The 19022-nt window shown below is 37.7% G+C and overlaps 2 pseudogenes; one reads left to right on the forward strand and one right to left on the reverse strand.

The window, feature by feature from the left end:
* The first annotated feature begins 11767 nt into the window (after positions 1–11767).
* On the forward strand, positions 11768–12344 carry LOC142838516 (peptidyl-tRNA hydrolase 2, mitochondrial pseudogene; annotated as a pseudogene).
* A 4381-nt stretch (positions 12345–16725) lies between these two features.
* LOC142838133 (translocon-associated protein subunit delta pseudogene) lies at positions 16726–17379 on the reverse strand (annotated as a pseudogene).
* Positions 17380–19022: the final 1643 nt, after the last annotated feature.

Genomic DNA, 19022 nt, shown 5'->3' on the forward strand with positions numbered 1-19022 from the left:
GCAGATATCATTTTGGTGCAAAACTAAAAAAATGCACTCTACTTTTTTCAATAATACACTGTACTATCACTAATTATAGTCATATTGACTATAATTTCTATAGTACAAAAGCAAGGTATTTTTCTTTATAACTTTGAAAGTCACTGTAACCCTGAATATTCTGAACAAAACTCATAAGAATATATTGAATGTGAACATTCCAGGACAGACTATGAAGCTACACAGAGAACCCCTGACTTGAAAAACCAAAAAAAAAAAAAAGGAAAAGAAAAAAGAAATTATACAGGCAGATCAAACAAAACATCTATTAGTGGTTTGTGATACTCACACTAACTTAGAAAGATAATTAGCAGGAAATACAGAAATTCAAAATTGCAACAAGAATAAGAAGTACAGAAAGTTTTGTTCCCTGAATTCAGTGCATGTTAGTGCTTATTACCTTTTTTTATGTTCATGCCAAATTTTGACTTAATTTGACATTGAGCAAATGTGGACAGATAGAAGGAACACCCAGAGGAGATTAAGGAGCATCTATAACAAATGTTACCATAGATGTTTCTTTTTCTTTCTAAATGTAGATGTATTCTCCAAAAGCTCATGGGCTTCTAGGCATATCTATTAATAATTCTAGCCTTTGCCTCTACCAGTGCTTACAACAATGCTTGCTGCTTATCACCAGTAAATTTTAGAACCATTGTCAAGATCGTGTTATTTTAACCAAACATTTTGGTTTTTATTTTATGAGGAATAACACACAATCAATGTTTAAAACTGAAAAACAAAGAAGATTTTTTAAGATTGAAGATTTTGAACATTTGTCTATCTCAAAACAACCTCAAATTTGTAAAAAAAAAAGCAAAAACAAAAAGATGTATCTATATTATTTATTTATTTGTGTTTCTTTTATTATGGCTTGCTGTTTTGTGTGGGCTAAATATTTTCAACAATAATAAGCTGAATGCCAGTGTTTCTCACAGAGTGAGATCATTCACCACGTATTTTTATAGGGTATTTGAACTAAACAGAAATTTAAAAGCTATAACTCAATAAAAATATTTTAGAAATGATGTTTGGTAATATATATAATTCTTGGGTTATAGAAAACATAGTTTAGGCATGATATATCATTTAGGGTATCACTATATGAAAACTGTATGATTTCACATCTTGCACTGTTTGAAAAGTCTCTAGTTCTCCAGATATTTAGGCCAAAAGTATGTACTTTTATTCAGTTCTAAAATAATGGGTAAAAAATGGACTCAATCTTGAATTTATTTTCTTTCATTATTTATATTATTGTGAGAATTTATCTATTCAGTATTCTTCATCTTCAGGTTTTGTCTTTTCTTTTTATCAAAGTAATTGTGCTATGCTTATTTTCATTAATTTTATCACGTTCTAAAGATGATAGTTTCTTAAATGTGTTTAAGTATTGTCTTTTCAGGTTATTTAATGTTTTAATAATTCCACATATCGGTAAAACTTATTACATTTTAAATGCAGTTACTCTAACTAAGGAACATTTCTCTTCAATCTGTATGAATGCTGTGGAATGGGTAACTTTTGCTTCTTTGTGATTGTATCAAACTTTATTCACAAAGTATTTTGATTATTATTTTGTTACTAATTGGCATTATCTCTACACTTTTTATTTTAACTCTATTTTTATCTCCCAGTTAATAACTTAAGGTATCCATGTCACATAAGCTACTTTTGGCATGGACATAAGTCAGCAACAACAAACAAAATATGAAAAAAGACTGTTGAGCAAAAAAAAAAAAAGTTTGACAGAAGAAGAACTAATTAGATAACATAATTTGTTCTCTTTCTAAGGAGTGTGAAATAAGAAAATACTGTTCTGTCAGGAGCCAATTTCCTCCTAAAATCATTGCAGGAACCGTCACCCTGGGGAGTCTGCAGAGAACCCCACACCCCTAATTCTGTTAGGAATCGTTCTATTGACAGAGCCTACCCCACACCCAAATTGGCTGTTAATGAGAGCTATCTGTTAGCAGAACCCACCCCACATTCCAAACTATCTAGGGAGCTAGGTGTGTCATCTCCTAGTTGTGACTTCTTGGCCTACAGTGACCTGACCGACGGTAACCTCCTGGCTACGTGACCAACTCGGACCATGTGACCAACTGGGCGGCAAGAGCCCAGGCCCCTGTGCCCATCCCCCAACTCTTTACTCTATATAAGTTGTCCCCCATCTCTAATAAACGGAGGCTCTGACAAACTTAGCATGGCCTTCTTCGGTCAGGTCACTGTAGGCCAAGAAGTCACGAATCCACACACCTAGATCTTTAGATAGTTTGGAATGTGGGGTGGGTTCCGCTAACAGATAGCTCTCATTAACAGCCAATTTGGGTGTGGGGTAGGCTCTGTCAATAGAACCATTCTTAACACAATTAGGGGTGTGGGGTTCTCTGCCGACTCCCCAGGGTGATGGTTCCTGTAATGATTTTAGGAGGAAATTGGCTCCTGACAAGAAATGATTTATTTGACAGAAGAAATTTCAAGAAAAGGGGGATTTAGGCTGTGATGTCCATACTTCTCATTAGTTTTTGTCTAGTCTACAGAGAAAATTAACCAAATGCTGGGTAAATTTTATGGAAATGATGCATTATTCAGGTTTTTAAGTAAATAAAAATTTTCATCAAGCTAAACTTTGCTGTCAGGAGCCAATTTCCTCCTAAAATCATTGCAGGAACCATCACCCTGGGGAGTCTGCAGAGAACCCCATACCCCTAATTGTGTTAAGAATGGTTCTATTGACAGAGCCTACCCCACACCCAAATTGGCTGTTAATGAGAGCTATCTGTTAGCGGAACCCACCCCACATTCCAAACTATCTAGAGAACTAGGTGTGTCATCTCCTAGTTGTGACTTCCTGGCCTAGGTGACCTGACCGAAGGTAACCTCCTGCCTACATGACCAACTCGGACCATGTGACCAACGTGAACCACGCGGCAAGAGCCCAGGCCCCTGTGCCCATTCCCCAACTCTTTACTCTATATAAGTTGTCCCCCATCTCTAATAAACGGAGGCTCTGACAAACTTTGTATGGCCTTCTTCCTGTCTCCTAGCCCATATCTTCCAGGTAGTGCCTCTCCGGGACCCTGGAATAACTGATTGCAGGGTGGGTTACAACCCCTAGACTGAGTAGCCCACCCAAAGGCAATCTACACTGTTCTTATCACTAAAACTTTATCTTACACTCTACCCTCTTTTATTTCTTTTCTAATTGAGGTACAGACACAGCCTCTCTTGATAATATTCTTCTTTATTTCAACACAAGAAAAGCTTACTTACATGAAAAAAGACATATTGGTTTTATGAAATCAAGGTGAAGTTTGTGTCTGAGACAAAACATGAGGTAGTGTAATGCCCAAAGATGCAAAACACACATTAATCCTACCATTATTGTTTACAGAATAAAAATTTAAGGTCTGCCGCAATAGACACATCTGTGGGTTTCATTATGTCCACTTGTCTTTCTTTGTCCACTTAGCTGTGATGTGTTGTTGCTGCAGCCAGATCCCCAGCCTGGACCAGTCACCTATTTATCGTGTTACAGTGTGTACAGGAAAAACACCACTGGAAATATTGTTATAAAATGGTCTCTGATACCTATTATTTATCCTATTCATTTTCCACAGCCTTCACTGAAGCCTCTGGAGCCACTCCAGAGGAGACATTTGTCATAGCAAAGTCTTAATGAAATCTAGGGAAGGATGGGCATCTAAAGAAATGACAAAAGATACCTTCTCTCGGGAGACTTGTGGACTTAGTGACAGGTTACCTGTAGAAGTTCATTTTAGAGAAAGAAAACCTTGAAAATGGATTTTAAAGTTTCCTTTTATTTTAAATAGCTGCTTTTGGTTAAGGAAAAATGTGTGAGCAAAACCACGGGCTTTTAAATAGCTGCTTATGGCCTATAACAACTTGATGATCCAATCTGAAACACAGGCTATACTTGAAAACAACAAGAAAGAAGTCTTCATTCCTTGATAGATATTCCAAGGAACCTTTAGTCATTATCTAAATATTTAAAACAATAAAACCCATAGCCATATTGCAAATATTTTTTTACGTTTTTATAGAGAGAGAGACAGTTATAACTAACCATTGATAAACCACTACCCTACTGCTAAGAAAAACTATGATTATGCATTGATATGGAACAGCCATGCTGTCAGGAAGTGACATGCCCTCCCATGTTGTTAGCGTTGCATACTTTAGAATGAAATGTGCAGCTTTTCTTATAGTTTAGAGGGAGTTTAAACTTTAATTTGTCTTGTAAATATTTACACCTGACATGTGAATGGAGTTCCTGCCTAGAACTTTAGCCTCATCTTTTATCTAGTTCATACATGTTTTCTTTCCATGCTCTAAATGATTATATCACACATTGTCCAAGTCTGGACTTTTGTGAGAAGAATGGAAACAAAAGCTGCATATTAGGTTGATTCCAGAAAAATTAAGACACATTGACACCATCTTCAGGAGATTCCATTATTCCAATAATTCCCCAAGGGCATTTATCAATTTCTTTCCTCATATCCCTGTTCATTCTACTATTTGTTTCTATTAAAATTAAAATTATGCCCCTTCATCCAGACATATTCAAGACGCGAATTCATTTAAAGTCCAAGTGTAATAGGAGCTCTTTCTGTGCAAGTACAAAGTCTGGTGCATCACTTTTCTCAAAAGCAATACAATGTAGTAAGCATACATTTGCCTCAGTAGAACTGTGAAGAAAATAAATAAATAGGAACACATCATCCATTTATAACTGTGAGTTATCTGTATTACGTGATTGATACATATGTCTAGTATTCCAGACAGCATACCAGTGAAGATATGAAAGAAGAAAAAGAAATGAAGAACTTTAAAAAAAATAAAATGTGGTCCATTAAAACATTGAGTCCAATAAGATCTTCCTTCTTAACCTTTCCCCAAAGTTCAGCCCATCAAAGGCTAATCACAATGTTCGTGAATTGTTTGGCTTGCAGAATGAAGTATTTTGTTCTAATTGAATGAGCCTAGTACACATTCTGCATGTAGAATAGATTTCTAAATTAATTTTTCACTCCTCTTGTCATCTGAAAGGATCTAAGGTAACACAATTTTCAACAATTTAAAAACAAATGACTTCAATTCAACTGGCCTATATTTTATGCCTTTTAAAAAATTAACTGTTATCACAGCTCAATGTGCCAAGTGTCAACCTTATCAAATTTCGCAGTGCCCAAGGAAATGAATGTAATTGCTTCCTCTGTATGATATATTGCACATAATTGGCTTCCTATCACAAAGCAGCTGGAAAATATTCACAAAATCTGAAAGAAGCCTGCGTTGGTATTCAGGTCACGGACTCCAAATGTGTGTTTTTGTTTTAATGTAGGCTGTGACAAAAGCAACAACGAAATCTCTGTTGATATAAAGAAACCAAAAGAAACAAACATAGAAAGTCATCAATTATTTCGTAGATTTACATTGTTATAAATAAAGCTATTGAGGTCAACTCAGTATTCCCTTGACATTTTGTACTTATTCACCTAATCACAAATTTTTATTTTCTTAAATATTTTAAAATTAATGGAAGTGTTAGTATTTAGATTTAAATATTTTCTGTGCCTCTTACAAATCCATGTGGACCCCCAATAACATTTCTCATATCATTTCTTCAAATAAAACCCACTATTAACGGTTATGTCTCCAGAAATATCTCCCATTTACTTGGATGTGTTTCCATCAGATAACTTCATCATAGGAATCCAAAGATGGAGCACAGGGACGTACATCTCCCTTCTGTGATGGGCATTGCTTAGCACCACTTACATGTTACATGGGCTTATTAGGGACTTCTATAAGTGTGGGATCAGGTGGAGGGTGGGTGTGTGAGTGGGTGGGCGTGTATGTATGTATGTATGTTTTTGCATGCATGCCTATGTGGGTATGTGTGTCTTCAAGCATATGACCTGAGCTATTTGTAGAGATCTGAAGACAACTTTTAAGAGTTAGTTCTCAGCTGGACAGTTGGTGGCACACGCCTTTAATCCCAGCACTCAGGAAGCAGAGGCAGGCAGATCACTGTGAATTTGAGACCAGTCTATTCTACAAGAGCTAGTTACAAGACAGGCTCCAAAGCTATTGAGAAGTATTGACTTTAAAATATATATACACAATATTCTGTCTGTATGTATGCCTGCAGGCCAGAAGAGGGCACCAGACCCCATTACAGATGGTTGTGAGCCACCATGTGGTTGCTGGGAATTGAACTCAAGACCTTTGGAAGAGCAGACAATGCTCTTAACCTCTGAACCATCTCTCCAGCCCCAGAAGTCCTGTCTTGAAAAAAAAATAAAAAATAAAGCAAGAAAAAGAATTGATTATCTTCTTCCCTCTTGTTTTGAGGAAGAGCCTATTTCTGTAACTTTCTTCCATTGCTTCTGACCTTTTCACCTCCTATTCCACCATAAAGCACTGGAATTACAGATGTATACTACCATGTTGACTTTTAACCTGGATTCTTGGATTTGGAATCAGGTCATTAAGATTGGGCAGCAAACACTTTCTTCCACTGAGATGTCTCCCCAGAACCATTAGTGATACCTCATGCCATTGCTAATTACACTGAGTTTAAGGGAAAGTGTGTACTTTTTTAGAGGAAAATACTGAAATATTTAGGGCTACCATGCCTACAACGTACTCTCAAACATTTAAGAAAAGTTAAAGATATGTAATAAAGGAAAAGGAGCATGGAGACAGAAAGATACTATGAAATACTAACATTTCCTGCAGCATTGTTGTTGTTAAAAATAACATTTGGCAAATCTTACTAATGTCACAGCTGTCTACAGTCTTATACATCAAAGAAGTTGAAACAACCATCTCAAATGAAGACATTGAAAACATAGTGCAAGGATCCATCAGGAACACTTAAAGAAAGTTAGGACTACAATAGATATGGGGAAAATACTTTCACTGCTGTGAAACGCAGTAGGAAGCTCAAGTGAACCACTGGTTTTTCTAATATTAGTTGCTTAAATGTGTGAGGATATGTGGATCTTATAAATATTGGTTAAAAATGGTTTAGTGGTAACTGTTTTATATACAGCACAATTCTTGCTGAATATAGACTTAATGAAACCTAGAAAATACAAATTGTATTGAGATACCTACACTGTAGTGAAAACAAAACCACACGAAAAAGAAACCCTGCCCCATGGCTCAGGGAACATCCTGGGAGCAAGGAAGGAAAGATTGTAACAACCCGAGGTTAGGGCAGACTGACCTGAAACAGTGTCTTTTGAATACTTCAGTGACATTGAAGTCACACATTCACACTGTTTGTGATTGCCTAGAGAAAATCTATCCAAATATCAAGCCTGTAAAATTTCCAACATAGACTAGGAGGAGACTATGAAGCTTCACTCCTACCTTAAGGAGATTTGGAAGTTGAAAGCCCCTGGGTAGGGAGAACCAATTTGCTTCAAGGAAGTGTCCCGTTTAGGATGCTCATGGCTTTAGTAGCTGCTACAACTCCCATGAATATTATATAAGAATGGCACTCATTGATGCCGTGAAAGGAGGACATGAACATGGGAAGTGAATGTGTCAGGGTTGTTTGGGAGAAGTTAGAGGGGAAATGTAAGATTAATGTTACAAGAATATAGTATACATCTCTGAAATTAACAGAGTGAATAAAAACACTGGATTGATTTTGTAGATTATATGATTTTATAATTAGATTATATGGATACATTTGGTAAATCAGTCAACATGCTTGTGCATGCATGCACACACATTCATGCATGCACACACACACACACACACACACACAGAGAGAGAGAGAGAGAGAGAGAGAGAGAGAGAGAGAGAGAGAGAGAGAGAGAGAATTTTAGAATTTTATAAAGGTTACTTCCTAGAGAAAATGAGATCCCATGCTAGATTGCCCTTTTTCCTGTAGTTGGACAGTCAGAAAACAATACGAATCAGTGTCTTCTTCCTAGCAGCATGAGAGGGAATACAAATCGAACTGAGGATTCTCAATCTCCTCTATATATCCATGTCTCTTATCTGTGTGACATTTTGGAACACTTCAGTAGGAGCTCTGAATGTGAGAGTAGAGGTGATGATTGAAGGGGAAAAATGCTGTGACGGGGACAGAAATAAAGGAGAGCTACACAGGCTAAAATGATAAGGGGCTCAGGGAGAGTCATAGCTCTCATGTCTAGCAGTTAACTGGACAGAAATAAAATCAGTCATCAGATTCATTGGCCTTGGGTCAGAGAGAACTTCCCTTAGACAGGTGGATAAAAAAGTTGGAAAGAATTATAAGACCAATCTGAAAGTAAAGAGCACCACAAATGCTCCAATACATACAACACACACACACACAAACACACACACACACAAACACACACGCACACACACACACACACACACACACACACACACAGATCCAACTACAAAAAAAAAACACACATCCAACCACAAAAAAGAGGGTGATTAAACTATTCAAAGTAAATAATTGCCTGTCCTCTACTAATAAAATCTTTGTATATTCATATTATTACCTTCATTTAGTTGTTTTTTCTCTAATATTTTATAATTCTTATTGCTAACAATTGTAAGTTCTCACTCCTCTGATTTAAGGTATTTATTTCTCTATTCAGAAAGGCAAACCAGTGATAGGAACAGGATGGACTGGGCTGCATTCGGGTGGGAAACTCATCAGAAACCTTTTTGCTTAGAAGCAACATGACCAACTTCAAGTCTTAATGAAAAAGATCATTTATGTGGCACATTTCTAAATGAAATTTATTTATTCGTGTCAAAATAATTTTAAAGTATTTAGAGTGACTTCACTGATCAAGTAAGCCTGAAGACAGAGGTGCCATAGTTATTGGCTACTTCTCAGGAAACTGAAGAGGGTTTGAAGTCATTTGGCATTCTAACCATCAAACGACTCAGCCATATCCTCCAATGAGGGCATTTTCCCTTTCTTTCTTGAATTAACTTTCTTATGTATCCCATCAGAAATGAACAGGATGATAATAACTTACTTGAATACTTATTAATTCTAGTAGAACTCTTTCCTTAAGTTTTAATGTAATATTGACTTGAACAAGATTTCTAGATATGATGAGTTAAGTGAAAAGATTCATAGCCTAGTGGACGCTAGCAAAAACTAAGAGCAACTAAAGCCTTGGCTATAGATCCTTGAGCAAATGACTACAACTCTACATGGCTCATTTTCCTTGACTTCAAAATGGAGATCATAATAGTCCCTAATTTATAAAGTTGTTATAATAATTAAATGAGTTAATGTATGAAAACACTTAGCTCGATGAGTGGAACATAGTAAATGTTCAATAAACATTATCATTCAATTCTCAGTTAAAAGATTGTGAGGATTAAAGATCATGCTCATGCCTGTTTAATGGGAAAGAACAAATAGCTATTGAAAAGCCAATGTTATTAGGCTCTACCCCACCCTCTTCTATATTCAGGATTCATTAACTCTTTAATTCAGATTTAAAAACTGATAACTATAAAGGTCCAGGAAGTACCACAGAGAATAGAAAGATCAATGAGAAATCGAGCCCAGGTTTCTCATGCAGCAAAACACCGCCCTTTTCACTACTGCACTTGGTAATGCTTTTCAGCTTAGCCTGTGGCAGAAAGAGAAATCACTGTGAATTAAGGGATTCTTAAGTACTAGGTTTCTTGACTGTGAGTTTCAAAAGTATAAGTTTGATTTTTACTGTTCTTCAACGCAGGCAATTTTTAACTACTTTGTGGGCCTAGATATACATGTATGAACTCTCTCTCTCTCTCTCTCTCTCTCTCTCTCTCTCTCTCTCTCTCTCTCTCTCTCTCTCTCTCCCTGTGTGTGTGTGTGTGTCTGTCTGTCTGTCTGTCTGTCTGTCTCTCTCTCTCCCTCCCTTCCTCTCTCCCTCCTTCTCTGTCTCTCTCTCCTCTGTCTCTCTTTCTCTGTCTCTCTGTCTCTCTCTCTCTCTGTCTCTCTCTCTCTGTCTCTCTCTCTGTCTCTCTCTCTCTCTCTCTGTGTGTGTGTGTGTGTGTGTGTGTGTGTGTGTGTGTGTGTGTGTGTTTACCACCCACCTGTGGAGAACACTTTGCAGTTTTCCGTTCTCTGCCATCACCATTTGGGTCCCTGGGAATAAACTTGGGTAATCAAGTTTAACATTGAATACTTTTACCTGTTGAACCCTCTTGCAATACCAAGTCAAATAAGGTATAATAACTATCTAAGGTAGCAGTATCATGGGATTTTCATGATCATTTGGTCCCCCTTTCACTCTGTCCTTTCCCCACAACTCAAAAGATGGAAGAGACAAGGTAAGATGAGGAACTAAAATTCAGCCCCATCTCTCCTTGTGTGAGAGAAAAATGAAACTGTGAAAGGGTTTCTGGACTCTCATGGATTCTGAGCTGCTGGCAGAAAATTATATACACACACACAAATTCCCATCACAAATTCCCTGGTTGAAAATATTTCATGAAGTCTTTGACCCTCAGGAGCCTCATGTAACCATGATATTCAGCTAGGTGACTCACACTCACTTCTCTGAAAACCTTAGGCTCACCTAGGCCTCCCATGCACCCAATTAGAGTGGACCTTTAAGACTGGCATACAGTTCTGGCATTGCCCCCATCCGTTTAAAAGGAATGAGCATCTTTGGTAGCTCAGTTGAGTGAGCAGAGGATGTAATAGTCAAGGCTTTTGTGATTTAATGGATAGATACTCAAATTGTCCATCTATGCATGCAGAAAGTATAAAATAAAGTCATCTCCAAGATCATACATAAGCTCACAGTAGCATCTCACTCTGGGCTCTTCTGAAAGTTGAACAAATTCTAGTGGAATTCTGAAAAATTATTTCACAATGTGGTTGAGGCTTCAAAAAATTATATCCCAAATATAAATTTAAAATCCAGTTTCTATGACATATTTTCAGTAATGGAGTTAATTTGAACTATCTAAATAAATAATTACTAAATTTCATTTTATATTTATGGAATAGGGTATACAGGGAATTTATCGTTCCATATCAACTTATCCAGAGATCATCCGAATCTAGGGAGAAATAAGCAAACAAGAAAAAACAAAAAAATTGTAACCGAAATGTGTCTTCTATTATTACATAAACAATGACAGCAAAATTAGAAAACCATTAGTGGTTTTGATACAAGCTGTCAGTTAGATTTTAAAGACCAGTGGTCTTTTGCCCAAACTACTCTGCTAGTTGTAATTCCTTTACCTGCTCCACACTTAGGCACACTATACATTGTCCTTCAAAGAGTATGGAAACAGCACTATTTTCTTACAATAACCAATAAAATAGTGATATGACATGTTAAATTCTAAATCAAATAAAACATGGCACATATTCCCAACAAAGTAACATGTTTCGTCAGATAATTTACTGATGTCAATGTGTAATTGGTCTCTCCCATTCATCTGGGTTTCATGTCTATCTAGCACACCCATCTCAGAGGCAACCAGTACCACTGGAGAAATACTACCAGGAAAAGGAGAGAGAAACGGAGTAATGCACAGTCTGTGATTCTGTGGTTGGAAACAGACAGAAAACACCGTCCAAATCCTTTCTGGCCAAAGATACAGTTCTGTGGAAGGAAACAGGAGTGTAATGTACTGAATCAGGAAGTAAAGCATGTTGTTTGTTTAGGAGTGAAGAACCACAAGTCCTGAATGCATGAGAAGGCTTTCAATGCTCTCCAAATTCTTGCTCGTGGAGTATTTAGTTCCTCTAGATACACTCAGTTTGGCTGAGTTGTTTGTGGCATGTGCCTGGGCTGGCATATTTAAGGATACCTCTGAATGTTACCCCAGAACTTAAGAGATGAGACAAATACAGACCCAGAGACAGGAACCTAAGCAAGCATCTTGGGAGAAAATGGGGAGTACAAAACCATGCCTGTGGTTCGAACTGACCTAAAGATGGGGAAAGGAAAGATTGGTGCCCAGTGTTCGCTTGCTGCTGCTTTCGGCCTACAAACAGGTACATAGGAGAAACCTTCAAAGTAATCAAAGAGTGAGAATACTGTGGTGACCTCAAAGTAGTGGTCAAAGCCCCATATGAAGACACTCTCATTAATTTACTAATCAATGCAAAAATATCGAGACTGACTGTTAATTTAATCCAAGATTCTGGATGTACTCAGATTGAACCAGGCTTTCAAACTGCCTTAGAACATGAGCCAGGACCAGTAGGATTAATTGATGAGCCACATAGAACTTTACTAGATTGGCCTTTGTATGACAATGAGTCTGTTGGAATAGTATAAAGCCTGTCAGCAACAAGAAAGGCTTAATTCTTGCCCCACTTTAAAAAAAAAATATGAGTTTACTGAATCATCCAGGATACTGAGAATTTTCTATGTAGGAATTCGTCAGATGGTAGTTTGTTGATAAGAAAACTACAGAAAATTTTATTTTTGATATATCTTCTTCAAAAACTTGTCCCCTGCTCCCCATGTGTAGCTGCTTAAAACCGCTTGAGGCTTTTCTCTTCAACCTGTTGCAGGAGCTCCTTCTGCTCCTTCAGCCAATAGCTGTTGAGATACCAGCCCGTTGGGGCTGGTCTATCTCTCACTTTAAAAAAGCAGCAACTACCCTAAGTGCTCTTTCTCTGGCTTGCAGCTGCATTTCCTGCAACTAGGCTCCCTACCTGATTGCGCAGAGGGCTGTTGTCTGGGACGGTGATCTGTAAGTTTTTCCTCCTTAAATAAATAACCGTTCTATTAATCATAATTCCAAACTGGTGTGGGATTGTTTGTGACTTACGCCTTCATCATCCCTGTAGACACACCAGGTTAATTAGGGAGGTGCCATGAGAGTAACAGATTGTCTTTATTATGGGGATTCAAGGGAAATGGGGTTCATAGATGAATAGAAATGGGCTGATTGATAAGAGAAAGCTAGCCAATAAGAAACCCAAGCCATTGACCAAACAATTGTAACTGATATTAAGCCTCAGAGTGGTTATTTCATAAGCCACTGCGGGGACTGGGTGGTGAGAAAGAAACCCATCAAGTAGGACCTCTGGGATGGGGATAAAGCTCCATTTGCACCAGGTGCTGGCCTGTGCTGCCCCTGTGCCTATGCCTACTAAACACAGTTCTCATAGTGTCCTGACTAAAGAGGAGTGTGAACTTTGTGCACAGCAAAAGGTCATTTCCATTTCTGTTCAAAGCTCTAACAAGCATTTACTTTCAGTTTTTAGCAAGCTACGTCATGGAGAAAACACTAGAAATCTATAGGATTCCTTTCTTCCTTCCTTCCTTCCTTCCTTCCTTCCTTCCTTCCTTCCTTCCTTCCTTCCTTCCTTCCTTCCTCCCTTCCTTCTTTCTTTCTTTATTTCCTTTTATTTCTTCCTTATTTAAAAATTAATTTTTATTATGGTGAGAATACCAATAGGAATTTTAACAAATTTTAAGTGTACTCTGTAATGGTATGAACAGAAACTCATGAGCTCTATGAAATGTAATTTCCTTGTACAACTAAATTTTATTTCTACTGGGCTCCATAGTCCTCTACTTTTAAAATTCTATTTATGAGTCTGTCTATTCTAGGTGCCTCATATTAGTGGAATCCTGCATCACCGGCCTTTTTGAAAAGCTCTATGCATCAATATTTGTCCATATTGCCACAATTTACAGATTTCCTTCATTCAAAAAATGGAATAATAGTTCACTTCATGAATATAAAACATTTTCCCATCAATGAGTATTTAACTTAGTGTAGCGTGAATCATAAGAACCCTGAGACAGATATTGGGGTTCAATTTGAAGAGCAGAAAATCAAAGTGGCTAAGGCACTAAAGAACTCTCAACTCTAAGAATCTTCAGACTGAAAGAGAGCAAGTTCCTGTCTCATATTGCCTTATATACCTCTTTTGTGCTAGGATTAAAGGATGCACCACCACTGCTTGGCCTCCATGGCTAACTAGTGTGGCTGCTGGGATTAAAGGTTTGTGCCACCACTGCCTGGCCTGTATAGCTGAGTAGTGAGGCTGTTTTGCCTTCTGATATTCAGGCAAGCTTCATTTATTAAAATACAAATGAAATGTCACTACAACTTGGAATGAAGTTTTGACTGTCATGAGTTATGAATCATGCTAAGACGAACATAGACTTTTAATATCTTTCTGAGATTCTGACTTCAATTCTGTTTGAAAAAAATACTCTAAATATGATTGCTAGATCACATAGTAATTCTTGTTTAGTTATTTTAGAACATACTATATTATTTTCCATGCCAGATTATATAAATTTCTTTCCAAATCTCCTATCTTTTTCCTTTCTTGTTTACAGTTTTACATATTGTGCATATGTTTCTCATGGGAAAACTATCAATTTCAAGTTTCCCAGTTTATAAGCAGTGAAGGAAAAAGTGGATTGTCTCTTAGTTCACAGTTATTTATATATTTTAAAACATAAGGTTGTATAGCACTCCATAATTCTCTGGGGTGGCTCAGGTATAATGCAAAAATTAATGTGTGTGGGTAATTTTATTTGTAGATATGTCATTTCATTTTAAGAATCTTGTTTTCTTTACTCACAAAAATTCCAAGAACTTAGAGTAAGGAAGTAGACTTGTTCAAATATTTCTCAAATAAAAACTTTCAACTCTATATGCTATATAAATATTAAGAGATATGAAACTGTGTCTGAATTACCTGACGTGTATGATAAATTTTATAAAAACATATGAGTCAAAACATGATAAAATAAGCCTTGCCTTAATGTTTCATTGGCAGGACTAGCTAAAGTTCACTTGTGTTTAATCTTTCTGTTTCCAAATGAAGAACAAATCTCTTTTAAGCATGATAATGTTAATATATGGTGTTTTTTTATGAAATAACCATGACTATTGTAACCCCATTCTCATGTTAAGAACTGCTTATTTTTATCTTAATAACTTATGATGCAGAATAGATCTTGAGTAGGTTTAGTAAAACCTCAAGTTAGATGGAATGACTTCCAGATGCGTTTAGACACTGACCTTTATTATCCTTTTCATCTGCACTCTGAGGATTTGCCCACCTCCATCCTTTTCGTGTCTCTGTCCTTGCCTGCATGGTGGCTCTTTCCCTGGGTACCCACCAGTACTTCTTGAACTGTCCTTTCTTCCATTTTCCATCCTGCTCCCCTGCACAGACCTTCTCCTCCAGGAAGATAACTCATCATAGCCTAGATTTTCTCTTCTTCACTTCTTTTATTTCAAAACACATCTGGCTTGTTCCAATCCTTGAAAATATATGTGGTAAATTGTTAATAGCTCACAAAAGATTTATAACCATAGAGAGATGTGAATTTTAATGAGACATCCCTATATATACAATTTAATTGAAATAAATTTTGGCCAGGTAGTGCTATTTCTGCCATCATGGGAGACTCCTTGGGAAGATATTACTGATTAATAACCCAAACCTTTATGCGGCTGGTCTCCTTAGCAACCACTGCTGTAGGTCATGGTGTTTCTTTCCATTTTTTTTTTCTAGCAAGTCTAAACTCTGACAGAGATCTGGAAACAAAACTTTTCACATAAAGATATAAGTGGAATTTTTCTTTTGAATTTGAAATCGTGTATCTTCAGATACATAGGTAACTTCAAACCCACCTAGCTCAACCTCATAGAATACGAAACCTATGTCGGTTTATGTGGCTGACACAGGGCACAGAAAGTTCTTAATAAACCATTTTGTTAACTCCTCCTCTTAGACTGAGCTAAAATGTGTGTTTCAAATACAAACCTCTACACAGTGTTTTTGTGGCTGTTAACTGGGCGTTCAGAGCTGCAAGCTGTTGAAAACTATAGATGAGTGGCCACTGTCCCTCGGCTGCAGCTTCAGTGTTGCTCTGGGCTGGATCGTCATTGGCATGAGAGTCTTTACTCAGCATCTCTATAGGCTGCACAGTGACAACAGCCTTTCAGAGGCTACCTTTCAGCAGTCAACAGTCTGAGCTCTGTGTGCCATCAGGAAACATGAGAATAATCAGAGAAAATTTCCCAGGGAGTCGAGAGGACATTGAAGGTAGCTTAAGAGCAGGTGTCTTTGTTGGATTATTTTAAGAAATAATAATAATAATGGTGTCTTTAATCTTTGCTTGATTAAAGGATTGGGCAATAAACACATCCCTGGGTGCAAATGAAAACCTAAGGAACCTTTTATTTCTGATGAAAAATTAGTATATTTATAGTTGGTGAATATAATTCTGAATTCTTCAGGCAGCAACTCACTATCTCAGAGCACAAAACTCAACTAATGAGGCCTCAGTCACAGATCTATTCCAGCGAGCAAGAGTTTTCCTTCATTCTATCTAAGGTTTCTTACTGCTAAAGGCCTGACTCTTAGAGGGGTGTTGGATCTTTGTGATATGGAAAACAACTAGAAAGGCAAAGCCTTCGTCTGAACAAAGACAGAATCATCTCCGTACTGAAACAGAGCACTTTTATCTAAGTCATTTACTTTTATACCCAAACTTATGAGTCATATATAGGTTAATTTACTTCATTTTAAATAATCCATCTATTTACATAACATAAATCATATGAACCAGTTAAATAAAACTATAATTCATAAAACAGTAAAAGTAGATGAATATGTATGCACTTATAAATATTATACCTCCTGTGGTTTTAGGGTTACTTTAACTATTTTTTTTAATGTACTCATCATAAATAGCAACTGTTCATTGAAAGAAGCAATAGAAGGCTGAGGATGCTGCCCTCAGGCCTGGATGTGGCTCTTTGCACTGAAGGCTAGGTAGTAGATGACTATGCCGATCACTGCAGCCAGCACTTCCGTGGAGACCCAAGGCCCATTCCAGACGCCCCGATGATCCACACTGACTGTAAACAGGGGTGAGATGGTGGAAACGTCCTCATTATTTCTCTGAGCCTTCCTTAGGAGGCTGTAGGACTCTTCATCGAAAAATCTGACCTCATAAGTGCCTGCGTGGGCGCTTTTGTGTTCCAGGCTCCACGAAACCTGATATCGGCCCACATCCTGGCCCCGGGTTACAGGAAACTGTTTTCCACTAACGTCAGCATAAAGAGCCATGTTCTGGACCCTGTTCTTGCAAGTCAGTGAGATCTCCACGATGAATACGGTCTCTGTAGAAAGGACGGCATCTGAGGTTGTATAGTAAGAAGGGGTGATCTGGGGCTCCAGGCAGGCTTCTGAGCAGCAAGATAACCTGGACAGCAGGAGTAGCGCCAGGGCGCCGAAAGATGCCATTGCCGCCATCGCCTCTTCTCTGCCGAAGGGAAAAGAGAGCAAGCCGCCCTGAACATGCCGAGCAGAGGAGGAAGCGCGACGCGATCTCAACACCCAATCATGCCCAGTCGGGCTGGGCCGGGCCTGGTGACGTTGCTGGCGGCACTGACGTATCCTCTTCCCGGCCACGTGGCCTTACTTTAACATTCTTATCCGACTCTTCAGCAATTCAGGTAGAATCGATGGGAGAGTAGATAACTATCATTTTGTACTTTTTGATTGACACATAATATTTGTTTATAAATATGCCCTGACTATTGTATATATTCTCTTTTTTTTTAGATAGTCCAAAATCACTTGCTAGAGATGAGGAAGACAAGCAGAACAGAATTAAAATGAAAAGAAAGATATACCACATATCCATTACCTGACTCTATCCTCACAACATCACAGTGAGTATTTTATCTCCATGTCAACTTAATCCAAACTCTAGTCCAGCTATAGTGGTATCTAAAAAGCAGGAATGTTTATTAAGTCAGTTTTTCATCAACATCTAATAAACACTCTAATTTTTGTTTTACTATTTATACCTACTTATTTACCTTTTATATTTTAAATTATCTAATTTCAGTAGTATAACTGAAATATTTCAAATTAATTATGTGAAACTTAATGTATTTATAAAATTAAATCACGAGATAGATGTGTCTTCATTTATTCAGAGCACTTTCAATGTACCTTATTATATATATTTTAAAAATTCTTCATTCTGTTCAATAATTCCTGCTGTTTGTTCTATGCAAATATTTAGTTTTTAATATTTTAGTATGAAAACATATTTTCTCTATCACCTTTAAATTGCCTCCCAAACTCCTGCACACTGTTGGTACAATTATTAGTGCAAACAAACTTGGAGCATACTTTGGATGGTGTTTACAGAGCTCACTCCAATGCATAGACTAAACCTTCAAATTCTTTGCCTGTAGTTCCATGGGCCTTCATTGAGATGTTCAGTTTTCCTAGCTTAGAGAGTTATAACTAATGGCTAAAGTTGGTGGATACTTCATGGCCAATTAAAAGTGAACGAGACTCTCTTCCTGTTTCCTCTCCCGGTGTACACACAGGGCTTTGCCTCTCTCCTCCTCTCTCTCTCCCTCCTTCTCTTTCTCCTCTCTCTCTCTCTCTCTCTCTCTCTCTCTCTCTCTCTCTCTCTCTCCCTCCCTCCCTCCCTCCCTCCCTCCCTCCCCCTTTTTAATAAACATTTATGGCTAAAAAAAAGTGAACGGGAAAACAAAAGTGAAAAGGAAAGGAAAAGACATGTCTACTCCTAGATACCGTGGAGGAGAAAGTTTATTATAGGTATTCAGAAGAGCAGAGATATCTGGGAGAATCCAGAGTGCTTATAACCATACTGAGCAGGGCCATGTTCACAGACACGGAGGAGAAGGCAAATGGGAAAAGAAGAATCAGATGCAGCATCTAGGAAGCTAAAGATACTGAAGAGAATGGGAACCAAAATGTCTGGATTATATCGGGAAGTGTCTCTGAAGTAAGGGCAGCCCAGCCCGTGACTGGAGAGTTCAGGGTAGGCAGTAGGGTAGGGACTGAGGAATGCTGAAAGAACCTCGTGTTCAGGAAGGTCTGTTTTGATATGTTAAATAAGCCCCTCAGCCCTTTGTAGGGGCTTTGAAATTTAATAAAAAGCAGATTGAGATCCAGAGGTAAGTAGAAGCCACTTCCC

Source organism: Microtus pennsylvanicus, chromosome 19 (assembly GCF_037038515.1).
Source record: "Microtus pennsylvanicus isolate mMicPen1 chromosome 19, mMicPen1.hap1, whole genome shotgun sequence".
Classification (NCBI taxonomy): domain Eukaryota; kingdom Metazoa; phylum Chordata; class Mammalia; order Rodentia; family Cricetidae; genus Microtus; species Microtus pennsylvanicus.